The sequence below is a fragment of the Vulpes vulpes genome, chromosome 13, assembly GCF_048418805.1.
Source record: "Vulpes vulpes isolate BD-2025 chromosome 13, VulVul3, whole genome shotgun sequence".
Classification (NCBI taxonomy): Eukaryota; Metazoa; Chordata; class Mammalia; order Carnivora; family Canidae; genus Vulpes; species Vulpes vulpes.
Window position 1 is genome coordinate 47,792,853 of NC_132792.1, and position 16,419 is coordinate 47,809,271.

General features: G+C 37.0%; 1 pseudogene; it reads right to left on the bottom strand.

Annotated features, from left to right (window-relative positions):
- Window positions 1–9,155: 9,155 nt before the first annotated feature.
- Window positions 9,156–9,900, bottom strand: LOC112931509 (uncharacterized; annotated as a pseudogene).
- Between the last annotated feature and the right edge of the window lie 6,519 nt (window positions 9,901–16,419).

Sequence of the window (16,419 nt, forward strand, 5' to 3'; positions counted from 1 at the left end):
TAAATAAATCTTTTTTTAAAAAGAAAACAAAGAACAGATTGGGAAAAATATTTTCCTGTCTTCTTAAAAGGAAATAATATAAATCATCATGAACATTTGAAAAATTCGTCCTTCCCATTAATAGTCAAGGAAAAAGTGAATTATAATCCTGAGCTTTGATTTCTATAGACTAAGGGACAAAAGAATGAAAAAAGCATGATGATGCCAAGTGTAGTCATTGTAACTGACACTAATAGATTTATAGAGCCTTTCTGGAAGGCAACTTCTCAACTCATTTCTGAATATTTATATGTTTCACTTAGTAATTCTACTTCAAGATTTCTTTCTAACATAAGAGACTCCTAACTATGGGAAACGAACAAGGGGTAGTGGAAGGGGAGGTGGGCGGGCGGGGGGGATGGGGTGACTGGGTGACAGGCACTGTGGGGGGCAATTGACGGGATGAGCACTGGGTGTTATACTATATGTTGGCAAATGGAACTCCAATAAAAAATATACAAAAAATATTTATTTCTAATAAAGCAACATGACAATCCACAAAGATTTACATATAGGATGCTTATTGCAACAATAAGTTTAAAATTTTAAAGTGAAAAACTGGAAACAACTCTGGGATCCAACAATGGGAAAATGTTTGAATAATGGTCAAATTTCCTATGGTGGAATAATGTGTATTCATTAAAAGCCATTTATACTTGTTAATGCTTGTAAATTCTCACTAAGCACTTCAAATAAAACAAAGTTATTAGAGTGCCTGTGTAGTGTGATCCTTATGTGTGTACATACATACAAGATGATTGGTTACAGGCCATCTGTAATTTACATTTTTTGCATTTAAAAATTTTCCCCTGATGGGGTCTCCTGGGTGGTTGTTGGTTAAGTGCCCAGCTCTTGGTTTTGGCTCTGGTTGTGATCTCAGGGTCTTGAGATCAAGCCCCATGATGAGTCTGAATCTGACTCAGAGTTAGTGTGGAGTCTGCTTGGTTTTCTCTCTCCCTCTCCCTCTACCCTTGCCCCTGCCCCCGCGAGTGCTCTTTCTCTCTCTCTCAGGTAAATAAATCTTTTAAAAAATTTTCTCCTGATGAAAGTCTGTTATCATTAGGAAATATAGACTATTAAAATATTTGTTCAATGAGAACAATGCAATTGTCCTGCGGTCATTAAGTGGCTGGTTTCGTGTTTACTTGTTTGGTTAATATCTGGAAAATACTGTTTTCCGAAGTATGACGGCCACATTCATAGAGGGTTTAATGTGTTTCTACTCATTTGATAAAGTACTAGAGAGACACACATCATATGAAAACAATGTAGTATTTCTTTCTTAGATTATGGTGCTTGAGTGTTATATGTTTATAGTAGAGTGTTGGCTTTTATAATTTAAAAATTAACTTTTCCTGCTATTCCAACAAGGACTCCCAAGCCTGAATATGCATATAATCCTTGTAAGAAGGCTTCTGAAATCTGTGAGAAATCTGGAACTTCAGCATCAAAAGCTTTTTCAAACTTGGCTAAGTTCTCTTTTCTTTTTCTCAACAACACAATTCCAGTTAGAGATATGAAGCAGATAACTGTCATTTTCACAGTTGTACTGACAGTCTGAAACTAAGTCACCTCTTTCACTCCTCAAGCTTTCAGACTTCCCAAATACCGTAAAATGGCCCAAACTAAACATTTCTAAACATTTCATAAAATTTCTGAACATTTCATAAAACATCCAGGATGGAAAGGCTGTATAATGTATCCTGCTAGTAACAAGCCACGTGTAGCAATTCCTGCTGGGGTACTAAACAGATGGATCCATAGATGGAAGAAAGTCGTAAAGGATTTAAGAGATCTCTTGAGGAAATAGTACTGTGCTCCAGTTCTAAGGAAACTGGTCCCGAGCTCTGCATGACTAAAAGTAGCCATCATAGACACTATGGCACAGAGAGCCCAGACAGGAAGACCGCCCCCCACATTGAGTAAGGAACACTTTAATACCCCTCTAGGAGAAATCAATATTCCCGCACCTAGGATGATACCGAATAAAAATTTGTTCCATGGAAACATCCTACTACCCTTTGGAGCTGAGGACTTTCTCTCATTTTCATTTTCTTAAATCTGAAACTTAATTTTAAAAGCTAACATGAATTCACAATTTTTCATCTGTTGTGTTTCTGAAAGGCTTCAGCCAATCTTCTTATAGAAAAGCACTTTGCAAAAAAAAAAAAAAAAAGAAAAAAAAAGAAAAGCACTTTGCTTTTCTCCTCCTCTAGTACTCGAATATATTTTGTTACAGCACCTAATATAAAAAAATTAAGTTAATTCAACTAAAGTTTCTGAGGTCTTAATACTAGAGTTAAAGTGTTTTACATGTTAAGTATTTAAAAAGCTATGCACACTTAAACAAGTTAGACATAGCTAATTGAGAATGAGATTAAAAAAAAAAAAAAACCATTCCAAACCAGGTTATTTCTATGGGTATGTACCCTCATTAATTTTGACTCCTAACCAAATAATTATTTAAGAAAGCTTGTATAGGGGGGATACTTGGGTGGCTCAGCGGTTTAGGGCCTGCCTTTGGCCTAGGGTGTGATCCTGGAATCCCAGAATCAAGTCCCTCATCAGGCTCCCAGCATGGAACCCGCTTCTCCCTCTGCCTGTGTCTTTGCCCCCCTCCCCCTCTATGTCTGTCATGAATAAATAAATAAATAAATAAATAAATAAATAAATAAATAAATCTTTTAAAAAAAGAAAGCTTGTATAGAATGATAAAAAGTGCAAAGATCTGAATCACATATTTGCCGCTTCTTTGCAGATCTTGGTTTGAATAACATACACATCTGCCGCTTACTAGCAAATCTATGTGACTTCTTGATTTTGTTTTGAAAATGAAACTGATAATCCCTATTTTATCCCCTACCTTATTTTTTCTTCAATAAGATTAAATGAGATAAGAAGGCAAATACTATTAAAAAGCACCTAATAGTGTACCTAGTGTACATTAGGGATCCATAAATATTAGTTTTGTAGTCTGGTAATATTAATTATCATGACCTGCATTATAGAGAGACTGCATCAGCATCTCTTAAGGTGTTTTATTTATTTTTTTAAATTTTTATTTATTTATGATAGTCACACACAGAGAGAGAGAGACAGAGACAGAGACATAGGCAGAGGGAGAAGCAGGCTCCATGCACCAGGAGCCCGACGTGGGATTTGATCCCGCATCCCCAGGATCGCGCCCTGGGCCAAAGGCAGGCGCTAAACTGCTGCGCCACCCAGGGATCCCTCTTAAGGTGTTTTAAAAGCACTTTGTAGTTCATTGCAAACTAGATTCAATTTTGACAAATGCGTCACTTAGTATACATGTTTAGGGCTTTACATTTCCCCTATCAGTACTCTTACAGAGGCATGATTCATCTTTTCAACATTATTTATTTTTCCTATATTTACAGCTTCTTATTGATTAGGGCACAGTCTTTTGAACATCTGCCTTTTGCTAGGTACTATGCTATGTTAATCAATGCATGTCACAGAGATGATTGAGATGTAGTCTGGATCTTTTTCAACATTGTAACTCTGGCATCTCTAAATGATCTTGTTTGGACAATAAAAGTTGCAAAAGTGGAAACACCTATGGCTGGAGATCAGCATGCAGGAAGAATTGTGGTTCCTTTTTAAAATTTCTCTGTCTTGCTGATACCAAATCCAGACATGGTGATGAGAAAAACAGGGAGTAGAGAACTCAGGACAGGGGTATGTGTATGGTTGGAAGGGGAACTAGGAAAGATAATGTGTAGCTTACTTGGATCCATATGGTATATGTTCTGATCTCAGGGATTGGAAACTTTTGGGGAGATGTAGAAGCAGTGAGCTTGGGCTGAAGGTTCCTGTGTGCCTTCATCCTGCCAGAGAATAGACCTAAACAGAAAATCTCTGTAAAATAGCACTCATAGCAGGATGGAGAGGGTGATCATCTTGGGGTCACTTAATCAGCTCAATGGAGCAGATAGAGACTGTGGATTATGAATTAATACCCAGACCAGGGAGCTGAGGAAGGTAATTAAAATATTGCACCAAACTTTTGATTTCTGGTGTGGCATGTAAAAAGCTTAGACGTCTTCACTTTGTCCTAACAGCAGCTTTTACAGCTGAACAAAATTTAAAATCAACCCCTGTCTTTAGCTGTCAGAGAACTGAAATCACAGGGAACACTATTGCCCCCTAAATAGGAGAGGCATGTGGGCAGATACAGAGAATCACAACTTATCCAAGTGGAAATTCATGAGGAGCACCTTAACTAGGCATGCTTAGTTCAGTTACTGTTTCCTTAACTTGCTCAGTTTGTATATATAGTAAGTATCGTCCTCTGATACATTCTATATTTACTTATTTGTTTTCTGTCTTTTTATATGATTCTATTAGAATACAAGGTCTATAAAGGCAAGGGCATTTCTGATTGTTTTCTAATGTATCTCCAACTTCTAGAAGAGGACCCGGCAGGTAGAAAGCATTTTATATATATATATATATATATATATATATATATATATATATGTATGTATATATACATATACATATATATATACACATAATGTATATACATATACATATATATATACATAATGTATGTATATATATATATATATATACACACACACACACAGAGAGAGAGAGAGAGAGAGAGGGAGAGCAAATGTAGGAACAAAGAAAGGAAACTATATTTTGGGGAAACATATTTCCCTGTTGTATGAATCCAGACCTTCCGAGGTGCATATTCAAGGAATCCTTGGCCAGAAGCTTCCATACTCTTAGAGGCATCAGAAAGCTCATCACAGAGAACATTCACAAGCCTGCTCCAGACTCCTTTCTTCCTGTAACTGAGCACAATTCCAGTTAAGAAAATAAAGTGATGACATCGATTCCCGTACAGGTTGAAACTGTGTCTTGAAGTCTCAATCAAAATCCCTGCAAAGGGATCCCTGGGTGGCGCAGCGGTTTGGTGCCTGCCTTTGGCTCAGGGAGCGATCCTGGAGACCCGGGATCGAATCCCACATCGGGCTCCCGGTGCATGGAGCCTGCTTCTCCCTCTGCCTGTGTCGATCCTGGAGACCCGGGATCGAATCCCACATCGGGCTCCCGGTGCATGGAGCCTGCTTCTCCCTCTGCCTGTGTCTCTGCCTCTCTCTCTCTCTGTGTGTGTGTGACTATCATAAAAAAACAAAACAAAAATCCCTGCAAAATCACCAAACAAAATCCTGTCTTAGAAGGTCTACTTTAGAATACCAGGGATGGAAAGGCTGGGTAATAAACTCAGGTGGCAACAAAGTTGTTTAGGCACCACATGCTGAGAGGAAGGTAGGGGGAATCTAATGATAGAGAATCTCAGGACCAACTGGTAATGGAGCAGTGTGCTCCACTGCTAAGAAAGCTGTCCTCTGCATGACTGAATACCACTAAGCACACAGCCCTAACTGTTGGCATGATTTTCTTTCTTTTTTTTTTTTTTAAGATTTTATTTATTTATGAGAGACACAGAGAGAGAGAGAGAGAGAGAGAGAGAGAGAGAGAGAGAGACACAGGCAGAGGGAGAAGCAGGCTCCATGCAGGGAGCCCGACGTGGGACTCAATCCCGGGTCTCCAGGATCAGGCCCTGGGCTGAAGGTGGGCTAAACCACTGAGCCACCCGGGCTGCTTTTTTGGCATGATTTTCTTACTGACTGAGAAGTATTTTAATACTTCTTTCAAAAACAAAAAGATCCTAGCATCTGTTACTGAATAAAAGCCCTGCTTCCAGGAGAAAAATCGTATTGCTTTTGGGAGCTTAGTGCTCTGCGTTTTGTAATTTAGAAAAAATGTTAAGTGTCATTAGTTATAATTTTTTCTTATTTGGCTCTGAAAAGACCTTCCATTAACTATCTGAAGGGAAATACGGAAGCTTATTTTATAACTATTTTGTGTTAGGAAGTTTTATTTTTCTTAATTAGCATGCTTTATAAATAATTAAGTATGTAGAAGCATGTAGAATGGTAATTGATTCAGACAAGAATAATCAATGGCCAACAGTGCAAGAGGGTTCCCCTTTCTCCACATCCTCTTGAACAAGGGGTGGTGGAAAGGGAGGTGGGCGGGGGGGTGGGGGTGACTGGGTGACAGGCGCTGAGGGGGGCGCTTGATGGGATGAGCACTGGGTATTATGCTATATGTTGGCAAATTGAACTCCAATAAAAAAAAAAAAAGAATAATCAATGGCTTCTAAAATTTGGGTGAAAGTTTTATAACAGTTATTTAAACAGTTCCAAAATTTCTCCCTAGAAATTATTTACTAGTTTCAAAGGAAAAATAGTGACCACATTGGAGAAGGATCCCATCTTAGCCAAGTTTTCAAAGCTAACCTAACTAGTACTGCAATAACTGATAGCTATTGGTCATTCCTGCCAAAAGGCATGATCTGACTCTAACCACAAAGAAGCTTCTAAGAAACCTAAACTAAGGGACATTGTATAAAAGTGACCACACTTTTCAAAAATGTCAATGCCATGAAAAAAAGTTTGAGGTAATTTTTAGATTTAAGCACACTAATGACACATGACAAAGCAATGTGTGATCCTGGACTGGGAAAAAATGGCATAAGAGTATTACTGGGACAATTAGTGTTATTTGAATGTGGCTGCATATTAGATAACAGCATTGCATCAATGTTAAATTCCCTAATTTTGTTAAGTGAATTGTACCAAGTTTATGGAATGCCCTTATTCTTTGGAATTGTACTTCAAGTCTTTAGATGTAAAGAAACAAGTTATCTATGAGTAGGCTCTTAAATGATTATATATTTGAGAGGAATGATGAAACAAAGGTGATACAGTGTTAACAATTGGTGAGTCTGATTGAAAGCTATATGGGAATTATGTTTTAGTATGCTTGTAACTTTTTTGTGTGAACTTCCTAAAAATAAAAATATCACACACACCCACAGCTTCCAAAAGGTATTTTGTTCATTTGTTTATTAAAGGTATTTAATCTGCCTTTGACATCTATATTTACATTGTAGGGCTTGATATTTAGCTAATCTTTGAGTGATATTGGTCCAAATATCCAATTTTCTCTAAACTCTATTTAATTGAAGTTTTATGATGGACACAATCTAAAATCTCTATCTTTTGATAAATATTCGAGCAAATTAACTTAGTAACTTGTTTTGGAAAGATTAGAGAGAAAATATTTGGATCAATTATCACATTAAAAGGACAAAAATACATAATACTTTTTATTTGAAATGAAATTTACCTTTATTTATGCATTGTCTCAGTGAATCCTCTATGAAAAGAAATGATGGAAGGTTGGAATCTCTGTATTCTTTCTCTCTCATCTATTTTTTTCTTATTCCCACAAGTTTACTGGCTACATTTGACAAACTGAAAACTTATATTTAACAATTTGCTATTAATATCAAGTTATCTTTCTAAACTGATGTAGGAGTTTGAGAGTGATGGGAAATTTGTTTCAAAATTAACTTATAAATGATATCTCTCCTCTGCATATCTTCCTTAAAATGCATATAAAGCCAGAAAAGCAAAAGTATTTAAGAAGGAGGAAAATTCAAAAACTGTAAGATATTATCTTTGGTGGTATGTTATGTATCTATTGGTGTTATTTCACCATTTACTGGCTGGCAGGAGATGACTAGAGTATGTGTCTGGTGTGGGCTCCTGAACCTTACCTGGCATTTCATATAGCATTAGAAGGTTGCCCAGTCTGGCCCAATTTTATGTGACCAGTATGTATATCTGGTCTATAAAAAAGGACCTTTTTTCCTAGTCAACGATGTATTTAAGAAAGATTCAAATATATGGCCAGAGTATTTTTCCCCAGGGTATGTTTTTTGAGAGAGAGAGAGAGAGAGAGGTGCTAGCATCAGAAATTAGCAAATTAGAGATCTTTGAAGCAAATTAGAGATCCCCTTGTACCCTTGATTGATAAAAAATGAAGTGAAATTCTATTGTGCTGCAGTACATTTTAATAAATTAACTTTGCTTGATTAAGCTTTGGTGGTATTTTAGGAACTCAACGATGTGGAATTTCTACCAAGGTCCATGTAAGAAACCTTCGTAGCTATAGCCCAAGACTCTCAACTCAAAAACAGTATGCTCCCTGGAGCTTCTGCATCTCCTGCTTGGGGGCATCTGTGATCACAGTAGTGGCATGAAGTTCACCTTGGGTCTGACCTATGATTTGCTCTTTGTTGTGCTCTCAAATGCTAAATTAATTTTGCCTCCTCGGAAATTAGATCTCTTTTAAGAATCATTTGATTATGTGACCATATGTGAAATATGAGATCTGTTCTTCACGTCAGTCCTAGGACCTGGGGAGTTCAGATTTCTCCTTAGAATGGCATGGTTGCATTTTGTGTTTGTCACTTATCAAAAACCTTATGAAAACTGTTCCTATGCTTGTCTTATTTTGCCCACAAGAGTCTAGTCCTAGGAAAGATCTCTCCAATCTTGGAAATGAATATTTCTCAGGTTATCATGGTAGGCAGTCCAATATTTTGGTTGAGGAGACACAAGGTATGAGATGTGCAGGCCATATGTTCAACTGTTTTTGCCTAGAATATGACCTCTTTTCAGAGGCAAAATCAGCCCTCATGGCAGAACTTATCACACTTATTGCAAAAACATCCCCACAGAGGGAATGCAGTGGCCAGTATCCTCAAGTAACCATTGATGGGAAACAATTATAGAACTGGTGAAAGGTCTTTTGTGCTTGTCTTAAAATATTAAAAAATCTTGTCAGTATCATGTAATCAAGAGTTCTGGATGAAACCAAGTGAGGCTATTAACACTGGTACATTTTGTTTTATTGTATTGTATTTATTAATTGTTTTTTGTGGCTCTGAAAACTTTTTTCTTTATTGTTATTTTACAGTGTACCATGAACATCTCTTCCATGCACATGAGTGAAAAATCCCCTCCTGAAAGACCAAGAACACTTGTAATTGGATCAAAAGGCTGCTGGTAACAAGAGTGACACCTGAAGCGAAGGATCAGCCTGGCCAATGCCAGCCAGGGAAAGCAGGGTCAGCAATACTCTCATTAGAGAAGTTAGAATTGAAGGCCAAAGGCATTAAGGATATGGGATATCATGTAAACCCGTTTGGCCCCTACCTTGGCCCCTCATTCCTCTGACACTCCATTGCCTCCTTGGGGCAAATGGATCTTGTACATCTCTTTGCATCCAGTAAAAACCATCCCTTTTCTTTTTATTTTTCCTAGCTCTTCCTGAGCCTTTGACATATCTCCATATTCTCTCATTATCTCCTCACTGCTCAAATGCCTTTCCTGTAAGTCCTCCTGATGGTCCTTGGGGGGATTGTCCATCCCCCCTTCCGGTTTTCTTTTCTTTCCTGGGCATGTAATCTTCAGCTGGGCACTTTCCAGCAGCCGGTCGCTCACCCCCGGGCTTTGCCAATGATTCTGGCTTGTCCTCACCATCTGGTTGTTCCCTCATTCTCAGACTTGCCCTGCTTTTCCTGCTTTCCCTCATCTTCTGGTTGCCCCTCGTCATCTGGCTGTCCCTTATTCTGGAGCTTTCCCTCATGCCCTGACTTCCCCTCCACTTCCAGCTTTTCTTCCTCACCTGATTTCCTTCCTCTTCAGGCTCTCCTTCATCTTCTGGCTGTCTCTCAATTTCCAGCTTTCCCTCATTTTCATTGTAGAGTTTTTCCACGTTGAGATTTTCCCTTCTTTTCCTTGCCCTGCGGGGATTCTGGACAGGTTCTTCTTCCTTTTCTAGCCTTGCAGAGTGTTGGGGACAGACACACAGACTTGAGGGGCCTGGAGCAGGCCTGCACCTCCTCCCGCTTGCAGAAGCCCAGTCACCCCTCATGGGGCCCTCTGGTTCCATGCAATGCTGGTGCATCTTAGATAGAACTTGAAAATGTATTGTCTCATGCACCTCAGTGAGGGAATGCACAATGGGAAAAAAAGAAAAGAAAGAAAAATATATAAGATACCTATTTTTATTAAACTAATTAAAATTTTGTCTATACACTCCTAAATTACAAGTTAAGACATAATTAAGAGAAATCTGTCCTCAGTCACAGTCCCATTCACTCCTGATTCCTTCTCCCAGAGAAAACCACATTCTGTTCTTTTCAGACTTTGTCTCCATATTTTAAACGATATAATTTTATTGTTGCTTTAGAAAATTTTAATTTAGATATCCAAATATTTAGCGAAAGAAGTTAGCTCCTTTATATGCACCCACTTCTTCTTTCCCATGTATGTCTCTTCCCATCTTCTGAGTGTAGCTGTCACAACTGATTAAATCAATATTTAGTTTTTACATTACTATTACCTTTAAAAAAATATTTTATATATTTATTCATGAGAGACACACAGAGAGAGGCAGAGACACAGGTAGAGGAAGAAGCAGGGTCTCTGCGGGGAGCCCGATGTAGCACTCGATCACAGGACCCCGGGATCACACCCAGAGCTGAAGGCAGATGCTCAACCACTGAGCCACCCAGGGGCCCTATTATTACCTTTTAAATATTATTCTCAGCTGGGCCATTTATTGTGCTCATATTTTTTTTTCTGGCCTTTTAAAAATTTCTCTAAATTTTTTGTGTACCTATGACATTCATCCCCGAATATTCTAGCAGAGATTCGATATCTTCTCCATATATTTAAACAGCATTTTAGAAAGATTTTATTTATTTATTCATGAAAGACACACAGAGAGAGGCAGAGACACAAGCAGAGGGAGAAGCAGGCTCCATGCAGGGAGCCCGACATGGGACTCGATTCTGGGTCTCCAGGATCATGCCGAAGGCAGGTGCAAACCGCTGAGCCACCCAGGGATCCCCAAATAGCATTTTTGTTTGTTTGTTTCTTCGTGTCTTTTTCTTTTTTTCCTCTTTTTGATATTTCTTAGAGACCCTGTCCTTCTGCTCCAATTTACACTGGTTGCTTTCTTCACAAATGGAATCCTGAAATTTCCCTTTTTGACTATCCTGGGAGGGATGAGCCACCCAGGCATCCCTTTCCTTTGCTTTTTTAGCTTTCTCTAATGGCAGTGTGAGTTAGTATTCATTCTTCTCTGTTCTAACTTACAAAATTTTGTAATATCTCTTATCTGCTGAAATTTCTTATCCTATTTTATTTATCCTTAAATGTCTGTGCATATGTTATTCTTCTCCTGTTATTGTAGTGGGGTTTTAGGAGGGAGTAGGTGGCAGCATATTTCTTCAATATACCACATGAAACAGAGATCTCTCATCACAGTTTTAGTTATCAAAATTCTAGAATGACTAATGTCTATAAGGTGAAGGATAGAGGAAGCTGAAGAAAAAAAGTTATTCAAGTGCAGTTGATGCATTAAATTGCTACTGCCAGATGGAGATTATATATTTCTCACTATTAAGTATATTATGGGCTTTTTTTTTTCTTTTTTCTTTTGGCCTTATTTCATTTTAAGCATCAGTAAATAAAATGGACACTAGATGGCTCTGTAAAAGCATATATATTCAGAACATTCCATGTAGTTCAAGAATTTGAAGGCATCATAAAAATCTTTGATAGCAAAAGAAAATTAATTTTTTAGTTATAAAAAATGAGTTGTTTTTTTTAAAGATCTTATTTATTTTTTTGAGATAGAAACTGGGACAGAGAGAGAGAGTGCAAGAGCGGGTTGAGGGGCAGAGGGAGAAGCAGACTCCCCACTGAGCAGGGAGCTTGATGCAGGGCTGGTTCCTGGGACTCCGGGATCATGACCTTAGGTGAAGGCAGATGCTTAACTGACTGAGCCACTCAGGTGGCCCAGAAAATGTGTTTAAAATCACTGCTAGTTATTAAGGAGTGAATTCAGAAATTTGTGAATTTTCTAAGTGCTATTTGTTATCAATAAATATTTGTCAAATATTTGCCAAATGCCAAGTACTATGAGAAATAATGGGGCTATAGGGGTAAGTAAGATTGACATGGCCTTATCTATAGGGAATTTACTGGCAGTAAAAATTCAGATATGAAATAAATAATCACAAATGATATGTTAAACAATTTCAAGTATGCAGAGTTTTGTGAAAAGTTATAAAACGCTATTTGGAATATATATCAGGTTACCTAACTTAGACTGGGTCAGGGAATGCTTTGCTGAGAACATGAGGCTCAAGCTGTTTTGAAGGATAAATAGACTGTTAAGCAGTTGGCTGAAAAGATGTGTTTTCCAGGTAGAGGAATGGCATAATTCAGGCCCCAGTGACAGCGGGGGAGAACACAGAGCATGGCCAAGCTGCCACTTCAGGTACAGAAGTGGGCAGGGGGAGAATAGGACAAAGTAAAGCTGGGAAGATCCACAGAAGAAAATTATGAAAGGTCTGGGATTTCATAATGAGTCTAGGAGAGTTGAGAAGCTGTGAAGTGTTCTATGCACACTAATTATGTGATTGAATTTACATTTTTAACAGAGAGCTTTTGTTACCTTGTGCAGTATTATATGGATTCCATCTTGTAAAGTTTCCAACTTTTCTCAAGTTGTTCAAATCACTGGGTTGATAATGGTCACCCAGAATAACTGAAATCAGTGTATAGAAGCAGGGGCTTTGAGGATCTAACCTAGAAGACATAAAAGTCCCCAAAATGAAACAATCAAAGGGAACTTTAGAAGAGAAATATGTAGGAATGTATGAATATTTATTGTATGCATGTGTATGCATAAATGTATGAATATATAATGTGGTATATATATGTATATATATATATATATATATATATATATATATACACACACACATGAAGAGAGAGAGAGAACCTCGGATAAATGGTCACAGTCAACATGACCTGTATTAGTTATCATGATTTTATTTTTTCTGCTCTTACTTTATCTTCAATTGATATTTGGTTTGGATTATATCATGAGGTGGGAAGGGACTGATACTGAGTTACAATGGCATAAGTTTGCCTACTTTTGGTCATTTTTTTCTTTCTTTTTTTTTTTTTTTTTTTTTTTACAGAAATGGTCATTTCTTTTATAAGTAACATAATATTGTCCTCTGCTGTGTGTTTGTATTAGTTTAGCCTTTATCCTTTGAGCCTCCATGTGGTCTGATTGAACAACCCCAAGCATTAGGAACACCTTATAGCAATTTTCATCGAATTTTTAGAGTTGGAAAGAATATTAGTGATCATATTTTTGTGGATTTCACACTGTTTTGTGGAATCTTAAGCAGTTCCTTCAGAGTATCTCAGGATTGCCTAGGAGGTAGATGAAGGTTCAAGATGGCAATGCTCTACCCACCCTTCCCCTTTAACTGAAGAAGTTGTGCTTATCTGTTGAACTTTTGTGCAATATTTTCTTTGAAGAGACCTTTTTGCTACTGCAAAGATCTGTTATTGTCCAAATACTCATTTTCATGGGAGAACACAGAGGACAAAGATTGTAAATGGATTTTTCCAGGTCCTAATGAAAGAAACAAGACTTGCTCCTAGACTTCTAGTACCAGAAACTCACTAAGTTTATTCCCCACACAAATATGCTGGTATGTAAATGGATTTGTTTGAATTGTTTTATTTTATTTTTGTTTGAATTGTTTTAAAGAGAAAACCCTATTTTAATAATAAGGTTCCTATTTTAATAATAGAGCTATTTTAATAATAGAGTTCCCAGAGAAGATTGGAATTAAGAGTTATACAGTGGGCTCAAAAAACAAAAAACAAAAAACAAAAAACGTTGTACCAGTGCGTGCTAGAGTAGTTTTCTTTCTTAAATTATACTGTTTTGTTTAGGTCTATGATTAGGTATAATAGCACTTACCATCACCCCTTACAGGTAAATGGATGTCCATTAATTTTTTTCTGGTTCTTTTTAGAAGTATTTAGAAGGAAGCTGCACAGAAATTAGTAAAGAAGAAGGAGCAAAATATATCTCCGTTAAGAATTGACAAAATTGACAAAAGCCCCCAATTAGTGCACTGTATTATTTCAAAGTCACAATGTGTATATAAGGACCTCACTGCCCTTTTCAAATACTGGAATAACAGGATAAATACTCTTTTTTTTTTTTTTTTCCTAGAAGCAAATGGACTTCTTTTTGGTAGTTTTAAGAGTCTGGTTAAGAGCACCATGAAATATCAGTGGAGACATCCTGTGAGTAGGAGTAATAATCACAGTATTTAACCACGGTGGGATGTGGGCTTAAAAAATCAGAAAGTTTGTTGGCAATTGGGCTTCATTAATATTTATATGAGCAAGGTTTGGGGGATTCCCCTGCCATGTTGGATATTATCCTTCAGTTTTGGATACAGGGTTGACTAGGAGGAAGGGATGAGAAATTTAGGATAATAACCATTTACTAATAGAATAAAAATATTTCAGTATACTTATGTGTTCTGGATGAGATATAGCCCCCGTTATGGGAATAGTTTCTTTTAAAACCACTGTGCTGGAAATTTATGTGGATCTACCATATTTGTTTCTTAAAACCTCTTCACTTAGCCATTTGTGAATTTCTGGTTTTGCCCTTCAGATTCAGGTATCACTCTGACTCATGATCTCATTTTTGCATCTCCTCACATCTAATGATATTTTAGGATTTGGTGGATCAACTGTCTCTGCATTCCAGGTAACTAACCTCAGTTTATTTTTTTAAAATTTTTTTATTGAAGTTCAATTTGCCAACAAATAGCGTAACATCCAGTGCTCATCCCACCAAGTGCCCCGCTCAGTGCCCATCACCCAGTCACCCCAACCCCCCACCCACCTTCCCTTCCACTACCCCTATTCATTACCCAGAGTTAGGTCTAACCTCAGTTTATTGATTGTTGATTATTTTGCTATAATTTTGGCAGTTCAAAGTATGGTATTACACTATTCAATATAAAATGAGGAGAATATAGAGAGAGCACAGGGACCTTTGAAAGTTAAAAGATCCAATTAATGCAATTAATTCAGATGCAATTAATATTTATATTCCCATAAAATACTTAAGTGATTTAGGAGATAGTAAGTGGTCATAAATTTAGGCATATCTAAAAAAAGATTTGATAAACCTCCTGAGTTAAATAAAACCTAAATTAATGATTGTTTAATTAATTTAAGGGTACTCAAAACTGTATTTAGTTACAGGATTAGTTTCAGCCTTGCTTTAATGAAACACTTCCCAACTTACCTGATCATAAAAATCATGCAGCTTAGTGCTGTCTTCAACCCAGGGCCTGATCCTGGAGATCCAGGATCGAGTCCCACGTGGGGCTCCCTGCATGGAGCCTGCTTCTCCCTCCGCCTGTGTCTCTGCCTCTCTCTCTCTCATGAATAAATAAATAAATAAAATCTTTTAAAAAAATGTTTAATTTAAGGTCCCTTTCCATATATACTCAATGAGTCATTCCAGGGGACGACCTGGAAATGTGAATGTTAAAAAGTACCCTCAATTAAATCTTATGAATAAATAGTTTGGAAGACACCATTCTACTTTGTAGATTGTATTGTTTTAAGTCAATGTTGAAGAGTAATCAGAATATTTAGTAGGATAAGCAGAAAAAATACTAGCTCCTAAACTTTAGTGCTATAATATATCAATGCATTAGAAAGGTATAGGAAAAAATTGTGAAAGACTTAGAAATGGACAAAAAGATTGTTGGATGTCTTCGATGGAAAATTAGCATTGTCTAACACACACTTCCAGGTTATATACTATAGAGTGAAAGCTATTTTACAACTTTGTAAGTATAGAATATTGATAATGATTAAATGAATGATTATTTTCCATAGAAAGACAAATTGTGTTCTATGCAGATGTAGTTAGTTATTGTTTGACTCATTAATTCTTGAGAAAAAAATAGGGCAGGGAGAGGAGATGGTAGATATATAGATGATAAACAGTAGATTGATATGGACAGAAATATTGAAATAATAGATTTTCTTAAAACATGAAAAATTGGTCAATACCAATAGGACAATATCTTTGAGACATCTTCATTTAATATTTATATGACAGTCATAATTATATTCTTTAAAAATTTTCAGTGGGCAGTATGCTACCCACATCTTATTTATCCTCTCTGAAAAGAAGAAAAATCAAGCCATTAGTTTCTCTAATATTATTTTTCCAAAGGATCATGCATTCAAAGAGTGTGCATAGTGCCTGGGTGAAATTAACCACCTTAGAGCTTCCTTTTAAAAAGCACATCTAACAACAGATGGATGGATAAATATTACTCAGCCATCAAAAAGGATGAAATCATACCATTTATATCGATGTGGATGGAACTGGAGGTATTATGCTGAGTGAAATAAGTTGATCAGAGAAAGACAATTGTATGGTTTCACTCATGTGGAATATGAGAAACAGTGCAGAGGATTATAAGGAAAGGGAAAGAAATCTGGGAAGAAATCAGAGAGGGAGACAAATCATGAGAGACTCTAACTATAGGAAACAAAC